Here is a 12,945-nt window from a genome sequence, read left to right as displayed (position 1 = left end):
TTCACACAGGCTCCAGCAGATGGTTTCGGATTCACTGAGCATGGATTGGCTGAGAAACTAATGCTGAAGAGAGGTTCAGCAGAGGGAGCTTTCTCATCAACGCAATTAATATGTATTCTGGTGCTTTGTGGGATGCCTAAGCAACCATTCCTGGTGGTCGGGAGCCAACATCACAGACCTCTGTGCTGCTCTGAGCAGCAGCCAGAAACGTTGTTTCAGAATGGCTTGCGGTCTTTCCATTCCTCATAGGCTGAGAGCGATGCTTTCTAGCCCTGCTAGCTCAGGTGCCACTGCTGTGGCCATTTTAAATGCTCTCACGTGGAAGCCGAGCCACAGAAAATGTTAAAAAGCAACAAAATCCTCAGTAGGAATTTGATATGAAGGGAGGGCATCTAAGCTTGCTGGTGCACTCATAGATTTTTTCAGGCACGCATCCAGTATTAGACTCAGACTCTTAATTTCCTTTAGGCTATGATTTCATGTGGCTTAGTTTATTCATAGGTACCCGAAGAGTTTGAAAATCTCATATAAATCCAGAAACTTCATAATGACCCCAGACATGTCCATAAAGCAAGCAAGCTCTGGAAAAGTAATAGCAACCATAGTAGCTGCGGATAACTTCCTTCAAGTCCTGCCTTCAGAGCACGCAGCCAGACAGGGTTAGCGTGGTCATGCAGTGCATAGGATATGTAGGATATATACATCAGGCCCTTTTACAGACTTGTGGTGACTCCAAGGTCTCCTGCGCTCTTCATTCCCACACCAGCCAGCTGTAAGTGGGCTGCGCAGTGTAATACGAGGTGTCAGAGATAAGCCAGGTTTCAGCTCCTCCAAATCGCTGCCAATGTGCAGCCACTGTTGTGCTGCTGACAAGTTCTCCCTGGTTCCTTGGCCCGGTTACAACTTGGGTAGCTACAACCTGCCTACTTAGAGTCTCCCCAGAGTTCCTGTTGGCAGCGTTCGTCTTTTTCCACTTCTTGTCCTAATGTAGTTGGGTTATCTCGCTGCGCGTTGTTAAATGCTACCGCTACCCATACCAGAGGTGGCTGCACGTCGGGTTTGGGTGAAGCGATCTCCCGTGAGGGCAGCCTGATCTCCCAGGCTTCACTCCTGTGAATAATCCACAGCCACACAATCAGGCTTCCAGAAGTCCAGCTCCACCCAAGGGCAATACGCTCGCAAGAGTAACATTGCTCGAGTGCCATGGAGATTTACGTGTGCATCTACACAACATCCTTACTGCAAAAGTGGAGCCTTTGTTTACATTTTCTGTTTTCAATTGACTTGAAAATAAACAGAACATTTGGGGGGAAAAAAGTGAGAAACTGAAAAGATTTGCCTTGTTTGTTCCGAAACTACCAAAAGCCTGGGGCTTTGAACGCTCTTGTAAACTGAGCAATGATCGCTGCCTTTCAGCTCAGGTGGAGTCCGGTGGAAGCCAAAATTAAAAATGCAGCCCACTGTGTAAATAAATTAAAGCCACAGCAAACACTCTGCTGTCCCTGTGCGTTTTGCACAGGCCTACATGCACACACTTAGATCCTCTCTGGAGATGGGGGGAATTGCTCTCTCGAGGTGCCCACCTCTCGTCATGCATCACAGACGAGTTGCTTAGCCCAGACACCGTGGAAGACATGGTCTGGTAAATGTTTTTTTTTACCAAACTGGTAAACCAGACACATTAGCATTTTGCATTTGTTTAGAAAATATTTTCGCAAAGCGCTTGGTCAGCATTCTCACAGGATCTAAGGGAGGGAGGATGGATTATCCTCAGGGCCACCTTTTGCTTCGCTGTGACTACGGGGGAAGACCTGACAAGTTGCTTCAGAAAGCTTTTAGAGGCGGAGGTAGGTAAGGCACCCCCTGCCCACTGCCTCACACCCAGCAAAGACTCCACTGCTCCTCTTGCACCAACCCAGGGAAGGAAATGAGGCTTGTGTTGGCCACAACGGGAACGGCAGCAAGATCTCCTTTTGAAAGGACTGTGCCATAGTGAAGGGTCCTGGTGCTGAGGTTGTTAAGGTAGGAAACTTTAGGGTAGGAAACTCTACAACTGTAGACCACTAGCAGGACTAGCAGACACTTGCTGGGCAGTATTTTCTTACTGTTATTAGAACGTTGGTTTTTTTTAGAGATACAGACACCAAAGCAAAGAGAGCGTTGTGCTTTGTCATACATCAGACTACACCTTTGTCTTCCTTCATGGGTCCATAACTACTCCCTCTGTCTCTCACTCTTCCTTCCCAAGGTAAATAGGAAGGAGCAGCTTTTATTCTTCACTTGGCAGGATGGAGTACAACCACCCTACCTGAGTAAAGAGTGGCAAAGACATCTAAATTTTCTGCGTGTGATGTAAATTAGAATCTTGATTTTTGCTTCTTGAGCAACAACACGCATCAGTCTCTCCCACCAGGAAATAGACACGATCTGTATGCACATATTTAAAAATCACACAACTTTAAGGTACGTTGTACATGGTGAGTTACACATGAATTTGTTTTCAGATGCAGTCAATATCCGTACTGGCAGGAGATTTTTAGGTTTTGATATACTGCTCTGATGATTGCCTATGTAGGGTGAAATGCATCCTTAAACACTGCACTGTCAAAGTAATATCCACAAATCATTCAGCGCCCATCACTGGCAGATAGTAAATATTTTATACCATATTGAAAAATAATATTTCTTCTTCTTAAGTATTGCTCATGTGTTCCCTTTGGGCAACTCTCAGAATAGCCTTTTGGGATTCATAAAAAACAAATAGTTCCCTTTATGCTTTTAAAGCTTTCGTCACATGGGCTCCCCAAAGCACTTCCATGGCAGCAATCCTAGTCACTTAGTTTGAAAGATGAATATATTAGGGGGCACAGAGAAGGAGTAAAGATTTTTTTTTTCTCTGTTCCTGCATAAAGATGTCACCTATGCCATGTGCACAGGACTGCCACTTGCATGGATGGCAACTCTGCAGGGATGCCAGAGAGGAATGGCCTTGCTTTGGGAAGACGCTTCAAAGCAGCATACAAAGAAAATGATCTGTGTGCCTGGGGAAGGCCATGAGGCTCAAGAGAAAGACTATTAAACGAAAATACTATCTTTTTTTTTTTTTTTCCTATGCTGTTGTTATTTCCTATATCCTGATCCATCTTTTCACTGCAGTGGTTGCATCTGAATTGAAATTATTGGTTTTGCTGATAATTTTTGCGTTAGATGACAGATACCCCGTGCATCATACTAGATCATACTGGCACTGAATGAGATTTTTCCAGTGACATTCAGGCTGCCCCCTGGGCGCTTCTGTCTTGCCCACATTTCGGGCTGAATGTTAGGACTGCATTGCTCAGCTTGGGGTTGCTCGCTGTAACAAGCAATGCCTGCCTTGTCAATCCCAAACCTGACAGTGTATTTAGTTCTGCCACTCCTCATGACCCGTGTGCTTAACAAGTCTGTTAAAACCTGCGGGCAGCTTGGCTCTGTGTTATCACATCACCGGTAGGTCCCAAAAGATGAGCTGGGGATACCTGCTGGAGAGCAAGCATTTGCTTATGACAGCCTGGCCGGACACCACGCGGCGGTGGGGCTGCACGGAGGTGTCTCACTCAGCTGGGCTTTTCTTCTTAACGTCTGAAAAATGCTAAGCTCGGTGTGGATGCACTACCAAGGCAGATATTAAATATCACCGTAGAAAATTAATAGGGTTCTGCAGGTGGAGAAGAGAAGATCACCAGCCCACAAATAATCCCTCCTGCCTCTGAAACGCTTCCCCTCCAGCGGCGGTGCAGGCTGACGTTGCCTGGGCAGTCCCTGCTCTTCGTGGGCTGGGGAGGAGGGAGCCAGCTGAGCCGTCTGCACGCTGCAGCCCTCATAAAGCTAAAAAATGGCACCAGAGCTGCGTGCTTCTAGCTGCTGCTACTGATGAGGCTGGCCCAGGTTTCGTTTGCAGTGCCTATGGTTTTGAGAAACAGCAGTGTGTCATTATGTCCCTGGAAGCTGGAGATTATAAAGGGGAGAACAGAAGAAATAATAATAATAATAATAATAATAATAATAATAATAATAATAATAATAATAATAATAATAATAATAATAATAATGTGGCTTCCGGAACCGTGTTTGTTAAAGCAGTCTGATATTCTGCCCTTGAGCTATTCCTCCAAACAAAATCTCCAGCATGTATTCTTCCCTTTCAAACATTTAATGGAGTGTTGAGCCAGCAAGACAGCTGGGAAGTTCGAGTTTCTGACTGCACAATGGCAGCAGTGTCTATGCTGTCAAAATTAACTCTGCATTTTTTCCTGCTCATGCTGGAAAGAAAAGATCTTTCCAACCTTTGAAAAATGTGCTGTGTGCTCAGAGTTTTTATATTCGTCCTCTAGTTTAGCTCAAACGAAGCTGGTTCAAACATTAAGTTGTAATATTATTCAGATAGCCAGTGTTATTCAAACATCGATCACATGAAGGTATATTTTAAACAACTGATCACAGGGTGTGTGGAAGGAGAAGCAGTGGGGTTCACTTCTTGGCTAATGAGGGGATGGGCACTGCATCAAAACCTGGAAAGAAACATCAACCCAGTCCTACAGATACATTCAAATAAAGCTGCCACAGTATCTGCTGTTACTGGCATTTACCAGGTGAATTCTGCTCTGGGTTGCACTGACCCAAGGAATTTAATCATGCTCTGTGGGTTTTTGCAGCTGAGTTTTTATTACACACTGATTTTTTGTACACGCCTAATTGCTGTTGAACCGTGGGTTTTGTGATCCTTTTATCAGCCAATGCACAAACTGCGTCAAAACATCTGACACGCGAAGTGGCAGGTTTTCACTTGAGCTGCTGGGCAAAGGAGGCTTGTACGGGGTCTCCTCAATACCCATTCTGACCTCTCTGTCTTTGGTGGTAATAGCACATGTTCAGCGTGAGCCCGGTTTTTAATATATGTGACCCCCTTGAGGATCTGCCCCAAAAATCTCAGGCTTCTCTGTGATGGAAAGCGATGTTTTTCTCTTTAAGGAAAGGAGGGAGGCAGGTAAGGAAGGAGCGAGAACTATGCTCCTTGGGTAGGGAAGGCAAATGTAAATGCAAGATGCCATTTATCATTATTTGATATATAGCAAAATACAGTAATTTCATTTAGCAGCAGGTTTTAAGAAGATTAAACATGCTAGGAAAATTGTTTTAAAATAACAATGTAACAGGATATTGTAAATTATTTTGCAGTAGGCTGTCATGCCATGTCACCATAATTCTTCAATATTTAATTAAAAACCACAACAACTTAATATTCAAGTCCTGTCAAGAAAACTAATTGGATACAGAGACCAGCTGCTGGAGAAGTTTGGATGTCAACTCCAAATGGTAATGTGAGTGGCTTGCACTGGCTTGTGGGTACACATTTAAAATACTCGATCACCACAGAATTACAGAAAATGCTGTGTTTTTATTATGAAGTCTTGACATTTTAGCCAGAGAGATTAATCTTTAATGACAAGATACACAAATCCTGTTTAATTAGAGGCTGATCTTTTTACGGCAATTCTCACTTTAGCATTTTGTGATAGGAAGCTCTCTCTTGGAAGAGCTGGTGCCTGCAGGTATCTGTGGATCTAGGTACACCTGCACAACCTTCAGCTCCCCCCCATCTCTGAGATTAAGCTATTTTACAGTAGGGATGGATATTTCAAACCATTAGCCCCCTGTTTAGCATTTTAAACCTTGCTCTGTGATGAGAGACCCCTAGATCAGCCTACGTGGCTGCAGAGAGCTGAGCTTGGGAACTGCAGGACCCAGGGCAGAAACGTTCCTGTTCTCTCCATTGGAGTGGGGCCAGCCCCATTGGCCAGGTTTTATGCTAAATAATGAAAGCCCTGACATTAAATGTATCACAATGAATTACATGCCTATTCAGGGCGATATTTTATAGCTCCACAGTCTCAGAGCTATGTATGCTTTTTAAAAAATAAGCTTTAAATTACAAGCGCTCCGAACAGCTCATTTAAACTCACCCGTACTGGGTATTGCAAGGTATCTGTATTTCAGTGTTTATCAGAAAACAGAACACTGTTTGCAAATTGCTCAGGAATAGGAAAAAAGGTTTAAAATGATGGAAACTGGCATAATAAGGATTTATAAATATTGTGTTAGTGGAGCAAGTAAGCTATGTAATTCTCCTACCTTTGCAGCATTATAAAATGCCCACAATAAAAGACACTCTCTTTTCTAGTAAATTGTTATGATTTTTTTTTTTCTCTCATTGATTTATACTGAAGTGCTGAACTCCAACGCTTTCATTGCCAGCGAGCAATTAAGATGAAAGCACTGTCCTTTCTGAGAACAGCATTCATCCAGGTGATGGGGAGATCTGACACTATGTTTTGGTCTTTTACTCAACACTTGTTTGCAAAACAATAGAAGGGAACTGTACTTGATTTCATTGCCTTAAAATTAACAAAGGGGAAAAAAAAAAGAGAGAGAGAGAAAAAAGGCTGGAAAAATTTATCTTGTAGAGAGATGAGAAATGGGCTTTTCAGGGAGCCAATGTCATGCAGTATGGAAGCTAATAAAACAAATGCGGAGTCTATGCAAATTCTGTGCGTTAGGCAAATTAGAGGCAGTTGAATTAATCCTGAATAAGTGACCAGCGCTTGTGCTGCTTCTGCCTGGGTTCTCCAGCTGCCTCTGATTTCTGGTTATGCTCTCCTTGCTGCCTAAGCAGATTCTTTTATGGCTTGATCCTGTGAGCACCTGAAGTGCTTGCAGGCATTAAGACTTGCTCTCAGCTCCTCTGAGACACTCAAGGACTTCAGCCTGGGCCCCGGGGGGCCTGGGTCTGGCCCTGGGGCATGCTGCGTGCCCTACTGAGCTGTGTGGGCAGGTTTTTGGCCCTGCAGCTCCCATCCAGCAGCTGGGAGATGCATGAACCTGTGCAGTGGAGGAGTGAGGGCAGCAGAAGCAGCTTGCCTGGCTGAGCACTTCATGAGCATCCTCTGGAAAGCAACACGGGGCAAGCTGCTATACCGAGTGGGTGACACGCTGGGTGGTACATTTTTTCACATTTCGTCACATTTTGTCTTGACAGTGCTTGGGCAGGGTCTGTCTGCAGCCCAGTGACCTGACTGCCATGGAGGGAGAGCAGCTCCAAGGATATTCCCAGCTGTGAATCCTCCTGTGCCATCCCTGTTCCCCACCGTGCAGGGTGAGCCCCCATGGGACTGGGCAACGAGCATCCTCTGAGCTCGTATCACGTATTATATTCACTGGAGGAAGAACGAGATCCTTCCAGGCTTGGATTTGACATCAGGTGGTGAACACCTCATTCTTGTAAAGCTTGTTCTGCCATAGAGAACAGCGTTCCTCTGTGCAAGATTAGTGTACGTCTTCCACATGTAACTCCTGCTAATTTAATGAATTATTTAGCAGCGCCACGCTCACAGGCTTGTGCCAACACGATAATAGAATTTCGTATCGGCTATAGGCATAGCCAGATGTTCACAATTTTTCTCCCTCTTTCCGCACAGATTTTATGCAAATTGCAGGAAAAGCAGCACTGCCATCACCACCGTCTCCCTTAATAAATCCCGTAATGGACTCCACGCCTCTACATCGCAGCCCACGAGGGACAAGCTGCCCTGTGCGAGCCTCGGTCTTTGTGAGTTAGAGATGCTTAGAGGTGGGGAGGAAGGGGCCTCCAGGGGCCATTTCGTCACTTGCCCATGCATGCTGGTGTAAATCGTGTGTAACTGCAGCTCTGCATTTACACGAAGGCGGTGTCGGGGGAGAACCAGGGCTCAGCGACCTCAGGAAGAATTAGATAAAGCTGCAAAGCTGAGGGGTGATCAGGAGGTGATGACAGAAGCATGGCAGGAAATTCTGAGCTGCAGCATGTGACTATTTTACAGAGCCCTTTTTCCTTTTATTTTTTATTTATATATTTTTTTTGTTTCCTAGGGATTTTTTTTTCCAGTGCTGGTACAATTTTATGGAATAGCTACAAAGAGAAGAGCTGGCCTCGCTCTCCCTGTTTCCACTACTCCGTCCCCTCCTTGGAGGATTTACTTGTGAATTACACTTCCAGAGCTGAGAAGAGATTCAAGCTGCGTGGTCGCAGTTATACCGAGCAGGGGACAGGGGCCAGCAGGACTGAAGTTGGTGGGTTTTGGTGTTGGGGCTGCTTCCACACAGCCGTGCTCCCTGCTTTGCCTTCTGAATGGCTGCAGAGCGGGACGGTGCAGCTGCAGCCAGAGCAGTTGTGGCCCAGGGCTGCTCAGCAGCTCATAATGGCATCCCCGCTTTGCAAAGTAATTAAATACGAGCTTTACTCGCAACAACTTCATCGCAGCACTTAAACTTGAGCACACGCTTAAATGTTTTCCTGAGATGGGTCCTTGGTTTGATAGCATTTTGTACAGGAGGTCAAAGTTAATAAGCGTCAGGCCCGCTGCACGACAGTGGGGGAATTACCCATTTGCAGAGATCTAGAAATGTCATTTATAATTCAAGTCTTTCCAGGGAAGGATAATTGTTCCATTTTGCATCGCTGTACAGGAGAAAACAAAAGTGGGTTATGTGTTTATGTGCTCTGCGCTTTTTGGTTTTATGTAGCTTTGCTTTATAAATTGCTCCAGGTTTTCAGAGGATTGAAATCCACCCGATGCCGTAAAATGCTGCCTATAAAGTCTCGCGTGCTGCCGTAGCCACTGGCTTTTGTGGAAATGCGCTCGCTCCAGACTTTCTCTGTGGTGCTGGTCACACTAAGTGCCTATTAATTACATGCTAACTTCATACCGCAGCGCAGGGGCTGGTGATGGATGGTCCCAGGCCAGCGGGATCCGTGCTCGCCGGTCACTCCAATCGCCTTGCCAACGCGGCTGCGTTTCTGTTTGCTCAGTTAATGAGGATCAGCGTTATGAAACACATGGCACGGATTCAGTATACATTACCAGTTAATAGAGATAATTGAGTGGAAGGAAAACTAGTTTCTGATGTCACAAAACGTCTCCTGTGATAAAGTGTTTGGGATATAATGGTTAACATTTCATTTAGCGCTTACGGAGATTGGTGTACGGGTTAATACGGATTGTTTGTGAAATTACAACGACATCATGATTGCTTGCAGATACTTTCCTGTTAGGTTGGGTGAAGCCTTCCTCTTCATTTTTCTTGTCCATCTAATCTTACAAATTCTCCAAACAGGCCATCAGACATCTGGTGCCAGGATTTGAGTATCTATTTTTCTGTCTCCATATCTAGAGTCCTGAAAAGATAACAAATTTTTCCTTTTTTCATTTTCTTTTCCCAGAAACCTAAGCACTGACATCAGTGGGAGCTGAAGACTGAGTGATATTACAAATTAGGCAGCTTAACTATGCTATAGCACATATGCATGTAGCAGATCAATAGAGAAGGGCCAAGAATTCATACCCAAAATATTTAACATAATTTCTGGACTTGATAATAGCACTATAGTTCCTGTAGTGCATTGTGCAGATTTTCGTTGGCACCTATTGACACTCATCTTCGTCACTATTAAAAATCTTGGCCCGGGTTTGGGAAAGCAGCTGGCAAACTACAATTGTTTACCTGGTTGTTTGACCACCCATCTTCTGATTTAATAACTTTCATCAATATGTATTTTTATTTTGGAAAAAACACACTCAACTGAGACAGCATTTTGCCACTTTCTTCAGAAAGTCCTCGTATCAGTTTAAACTGAAAAGATTTGTTTACTTGCAGGTATATTTACTTTTCTGGCATGGAGAACCTTGAGAATAAGAGGAAAATAAGAATACATTGGGGGACATAAACAGTACTTTCCTCTTTATATATAGAAATAAATAATGTCTGTGAATCCTCTAGCCTCCTACTTGAGTAGACTAAAACCCTAGAAGCTTCTTATATGCACTGGCTGACTAAAAATAGAGAGCATATATCACATTATCATTCATACAAAAACTGCCTGCACAGACTGTGTAGACCCCAAGCTGCTGCAGGCAGGGAGAATATTTTGTGGCAGTAACAGTGTATGTAGCTGTGCTCTTCCCTTGTTTTTCCTCAGAAATAGGGCCTTGGACAAGTTGCCCCTTCAGGCTGATGTGTTATGACCAACATTAGCTTCTAAAGCCTGAAAACTCAAGTTGCTAGTCAAGATGCTGGCAATTACTTCAGCAGTGGTAGCATTTTTTGAAGTACTAATCAAAACTACGGAGAAAGAAAATGTGCGAGACTAGAAAATAAAGCAGTTAAACTTTTGGCTTCGTACACTTCATGCGGTGTATGTTGCTTCATTTTGTGCACTGGCAGGCGAGTGCACGCCGTGGAGGTGTCCTGGTAGCCAAACAGGTGCTGCTGAAAGCACCTCTGTGAGCCTCCAGACTGCTGGCACATGTTAGTTGGGTGATGGAGGGACTAAGGAGGCCTCCGGAGGAAAAGAAAGGTGATTTGTTATACTGGGTAGAAAAATAACGAGGAAGTAGTTTTCTGGGGAGGGGAGTTCCAGGATGTGGACTGGGGCACCCACTGGGAATCACACGTGGTGTAGCCCAGCCTGAGAAGATGATGTGAGCTGGACTTCCTGATGTTGTGTTTAACATCTTCATTTTCTGCAGGAAGAGCCAGGGAATGATGCTGGACCTCGCCTCAGGTGGGCTGGCAAGTGCTCACACTGGCGTGCTGTGAAAGCTGTCTTCTCCAAGATGACATGGGTGGAAAGGTGACCAAGGATGGGAACGTTTTACGTGCTCCGTTCTTGGTGCTGGTGCACCCCGCTGCTCCTGGCTGGGTGGCACCATCACAAAGCAGAGCAACACACAGGGAGCCCAGCATATTACCAATAGCTCTCAGACCCACGCATCAGTCAGCGTGGAACAACCTCTGAAACATCTGCAGGGAAATGCCTGTTGTGAGGATGGCGAGGGCTAATAGGGGGTTCTGAAGCATCCACTGCAGCTGTCTGCAGCTCATCCAGTCTTTGCTGATATTGCCTGCTTGGGAGGAACGTGCAAAGATGTAAGAGATGAAAAGAAGGTTGCCATAAAGTACTAACAGTATAAAACCTCCATTGTCCTACCATTTCCAGATGTTTTATAGCATTGGATCTCCATTCGTTTAAGTGAACCTCGCTGATTTACTCTGGTAACCCAGTGCAGCATCAGTTCCTGTGATATCTTGTTGGTCTGAAAGAAGATGAGTAGCACCTCAGAACTAGAAGGACATAACCAGTCTTCTCTGCCTATGATCTGCAAGAGCTTTCTGCTCACTTTATGTGGGAAAATAATTCTGTAACAGCAGCCCATGCTGTTACAGCCAGGCTTGCCATACCTTGTGGAACATTAACCCAAGTACTACTTTTGAAATACTTGAGGAAATATGGGGAAATATGTCTCCTCAGATGAATCTCCAGAAAGAATTTAGTTCCTCCCTTTTCCTTCATTCCAACTTGGATCCTCTGTCAGATCTGGAGCCTACATATGTTCATGGCTCAGGGATGAGGGAGGTGATCAGGGTGCAAAGGTGGAAAGCAAAAAGAAAAAAAAAAGGAGTAAAAAACCACAAGTAGGAAGGAAGCTGTTGGTTGTACAGTCTGATCCATGCTATGGCTCATAATTATTACTTGCAACAGCAAATGTTGATGTAAGTGCTGCAGAGTGCCAGTAATTAGCAGGCATGCCTCTCCAACTGCTACAGCATGTGGTCAATGAGTTCCTGCCTCCAAGAGATGTTCTGCACTGTAAGAAAAGAGATTTATGCTACTGATAAACATAAAGAGATTGAAATACAGCAGGCAGCAGTGCCTATATGCCACGTTAGGAACGAGATTTCTCCTACACCTACACATTGGGATAAACAATCTCGGGCTGGAGTGCTGGTCGAAGGTGAGGCTTAGCATCTTGGTGCAAGTCGGAATATAATTCTCCATGGTTTCTTCCCCTCAGACACCCACCCACCTGTTCAGCTGCATCCGGGAAAAAGAAATCAAACCCACGTAACATGGAATGCTGTTGGGTGCCTTACTGACATTTAATTATGCATGTCCAACAGCATTGTCATTATGGCTAATGCCCTCCGCAGTTTCCACATCTCTGTTGTACAGAATTCTGTTAATTATATTTTCGGTCAAGTTCTTTCTGCCACTTATAGGCTTATACACATTTTACAAGCCCAGTAAATAGGGCATGAACAAAGAAAATGATAAAGTAATGGAATGAGATGGAGTGCTGTGCTTCCTGCTAATGAGGTAGCCTTTAAGCGGGAGGCGACATGGTGCCTGGCTAAATGGGGGCCGTGGTGGGGCTGTAACCACTTCACCTGGAGGTTTGCATATTGTACTGCCTGGTATGGTGTATAGGGAAAAGGGCCTAAATTCCCTTTTGTTCCTCGGTCCCCATCTGCCTTCGATGATGGTCATGGCTTTGTACTACAGACCTACCCTACGGCACATTGCTTTTCCAACATACTGAAATCTCAACCCCAAATTATGGACTCTCACCTGCTGAAAGATGTCCTTTAGAACTTCATGAAGATGAAGAATGTGTTGGATTGTAGAGTCCAAGTTGTGCAGTCACATACCACTCTGTCAGACAGCCTCCTGGTGATCTTTCATTAAGCTACAGCTTAAAATAAGTTTGCTATTTTCTTCTGTTAAAATGCAGATGCAGAAACTAACTCCTCAGCTCACTAGGTAGCTTCTTTCAACTTTTGGTCTAATTTTAGAAGATTATTTACAGACATGGGTTCTTACGCTAGCAATAGTCTCTACATTTAACTAGCACTTCTCTCTTGCTTATGCTTGCCTCTGTGATATTTTTACAGAGAACAACCGTATTCTTTCTCAGTCTCTGTTCTGTTACGCTAAACAAGTCAGCCTGGTTTAGTCTTCCCTCAAAAAAAAAAATGCTAAAATCCGTGAACATCCTACTAACCCTGCTCTGCCCCATTTTGAGTTGAATTCTT

At 44.6% G+C, this 12,945-nt stretch overlaps 1 long non-coding RNA gene across 1 annotated transcript; it reads left to right on the top strand.

Moving 5' to 3' along the window:
* Window positions 1-845: 845 nt before the first annotated feature.
* LOC106038448 (uncharacterized) lies at window positions 846-12,546 on the top strand. The gene is made up of 6 exons (XR_001208615.3): window positions 846-2,463; window positions 5,218-5,355; window positions 7,076-7,192; window positions 7,515-7,645; window positions 7,945-8,145; window positions 10,602-12,546. It is a non-coding gene; the product is annotated as an uncharacterized lncRNA (long non-coding RNA).
* Window positions 12,547-12,945: the final 399 nt, after the last annotated feature.

The sequence above is a fragment of the Anser cygnoides genome, chromosome 2, assembly GCF_040182565.1.
Source record: "Anser cygnoides isolate HZ-2024a breed goose chromosome 2, Taihu_goose_T2T_genome, whole genome shotgun sequence".
NCBI classification, from domain to species: domain Eukaryota; kingdom Metazoa; phylum Chordata; class Aves; order Anseriformes; family Anatidae; genus Anser; species Anser cygnoides.
Note: the sequence above shows the minus strand (reverse complement) of the source record. Positions and strands in the feature narration are given on the sequence as shown.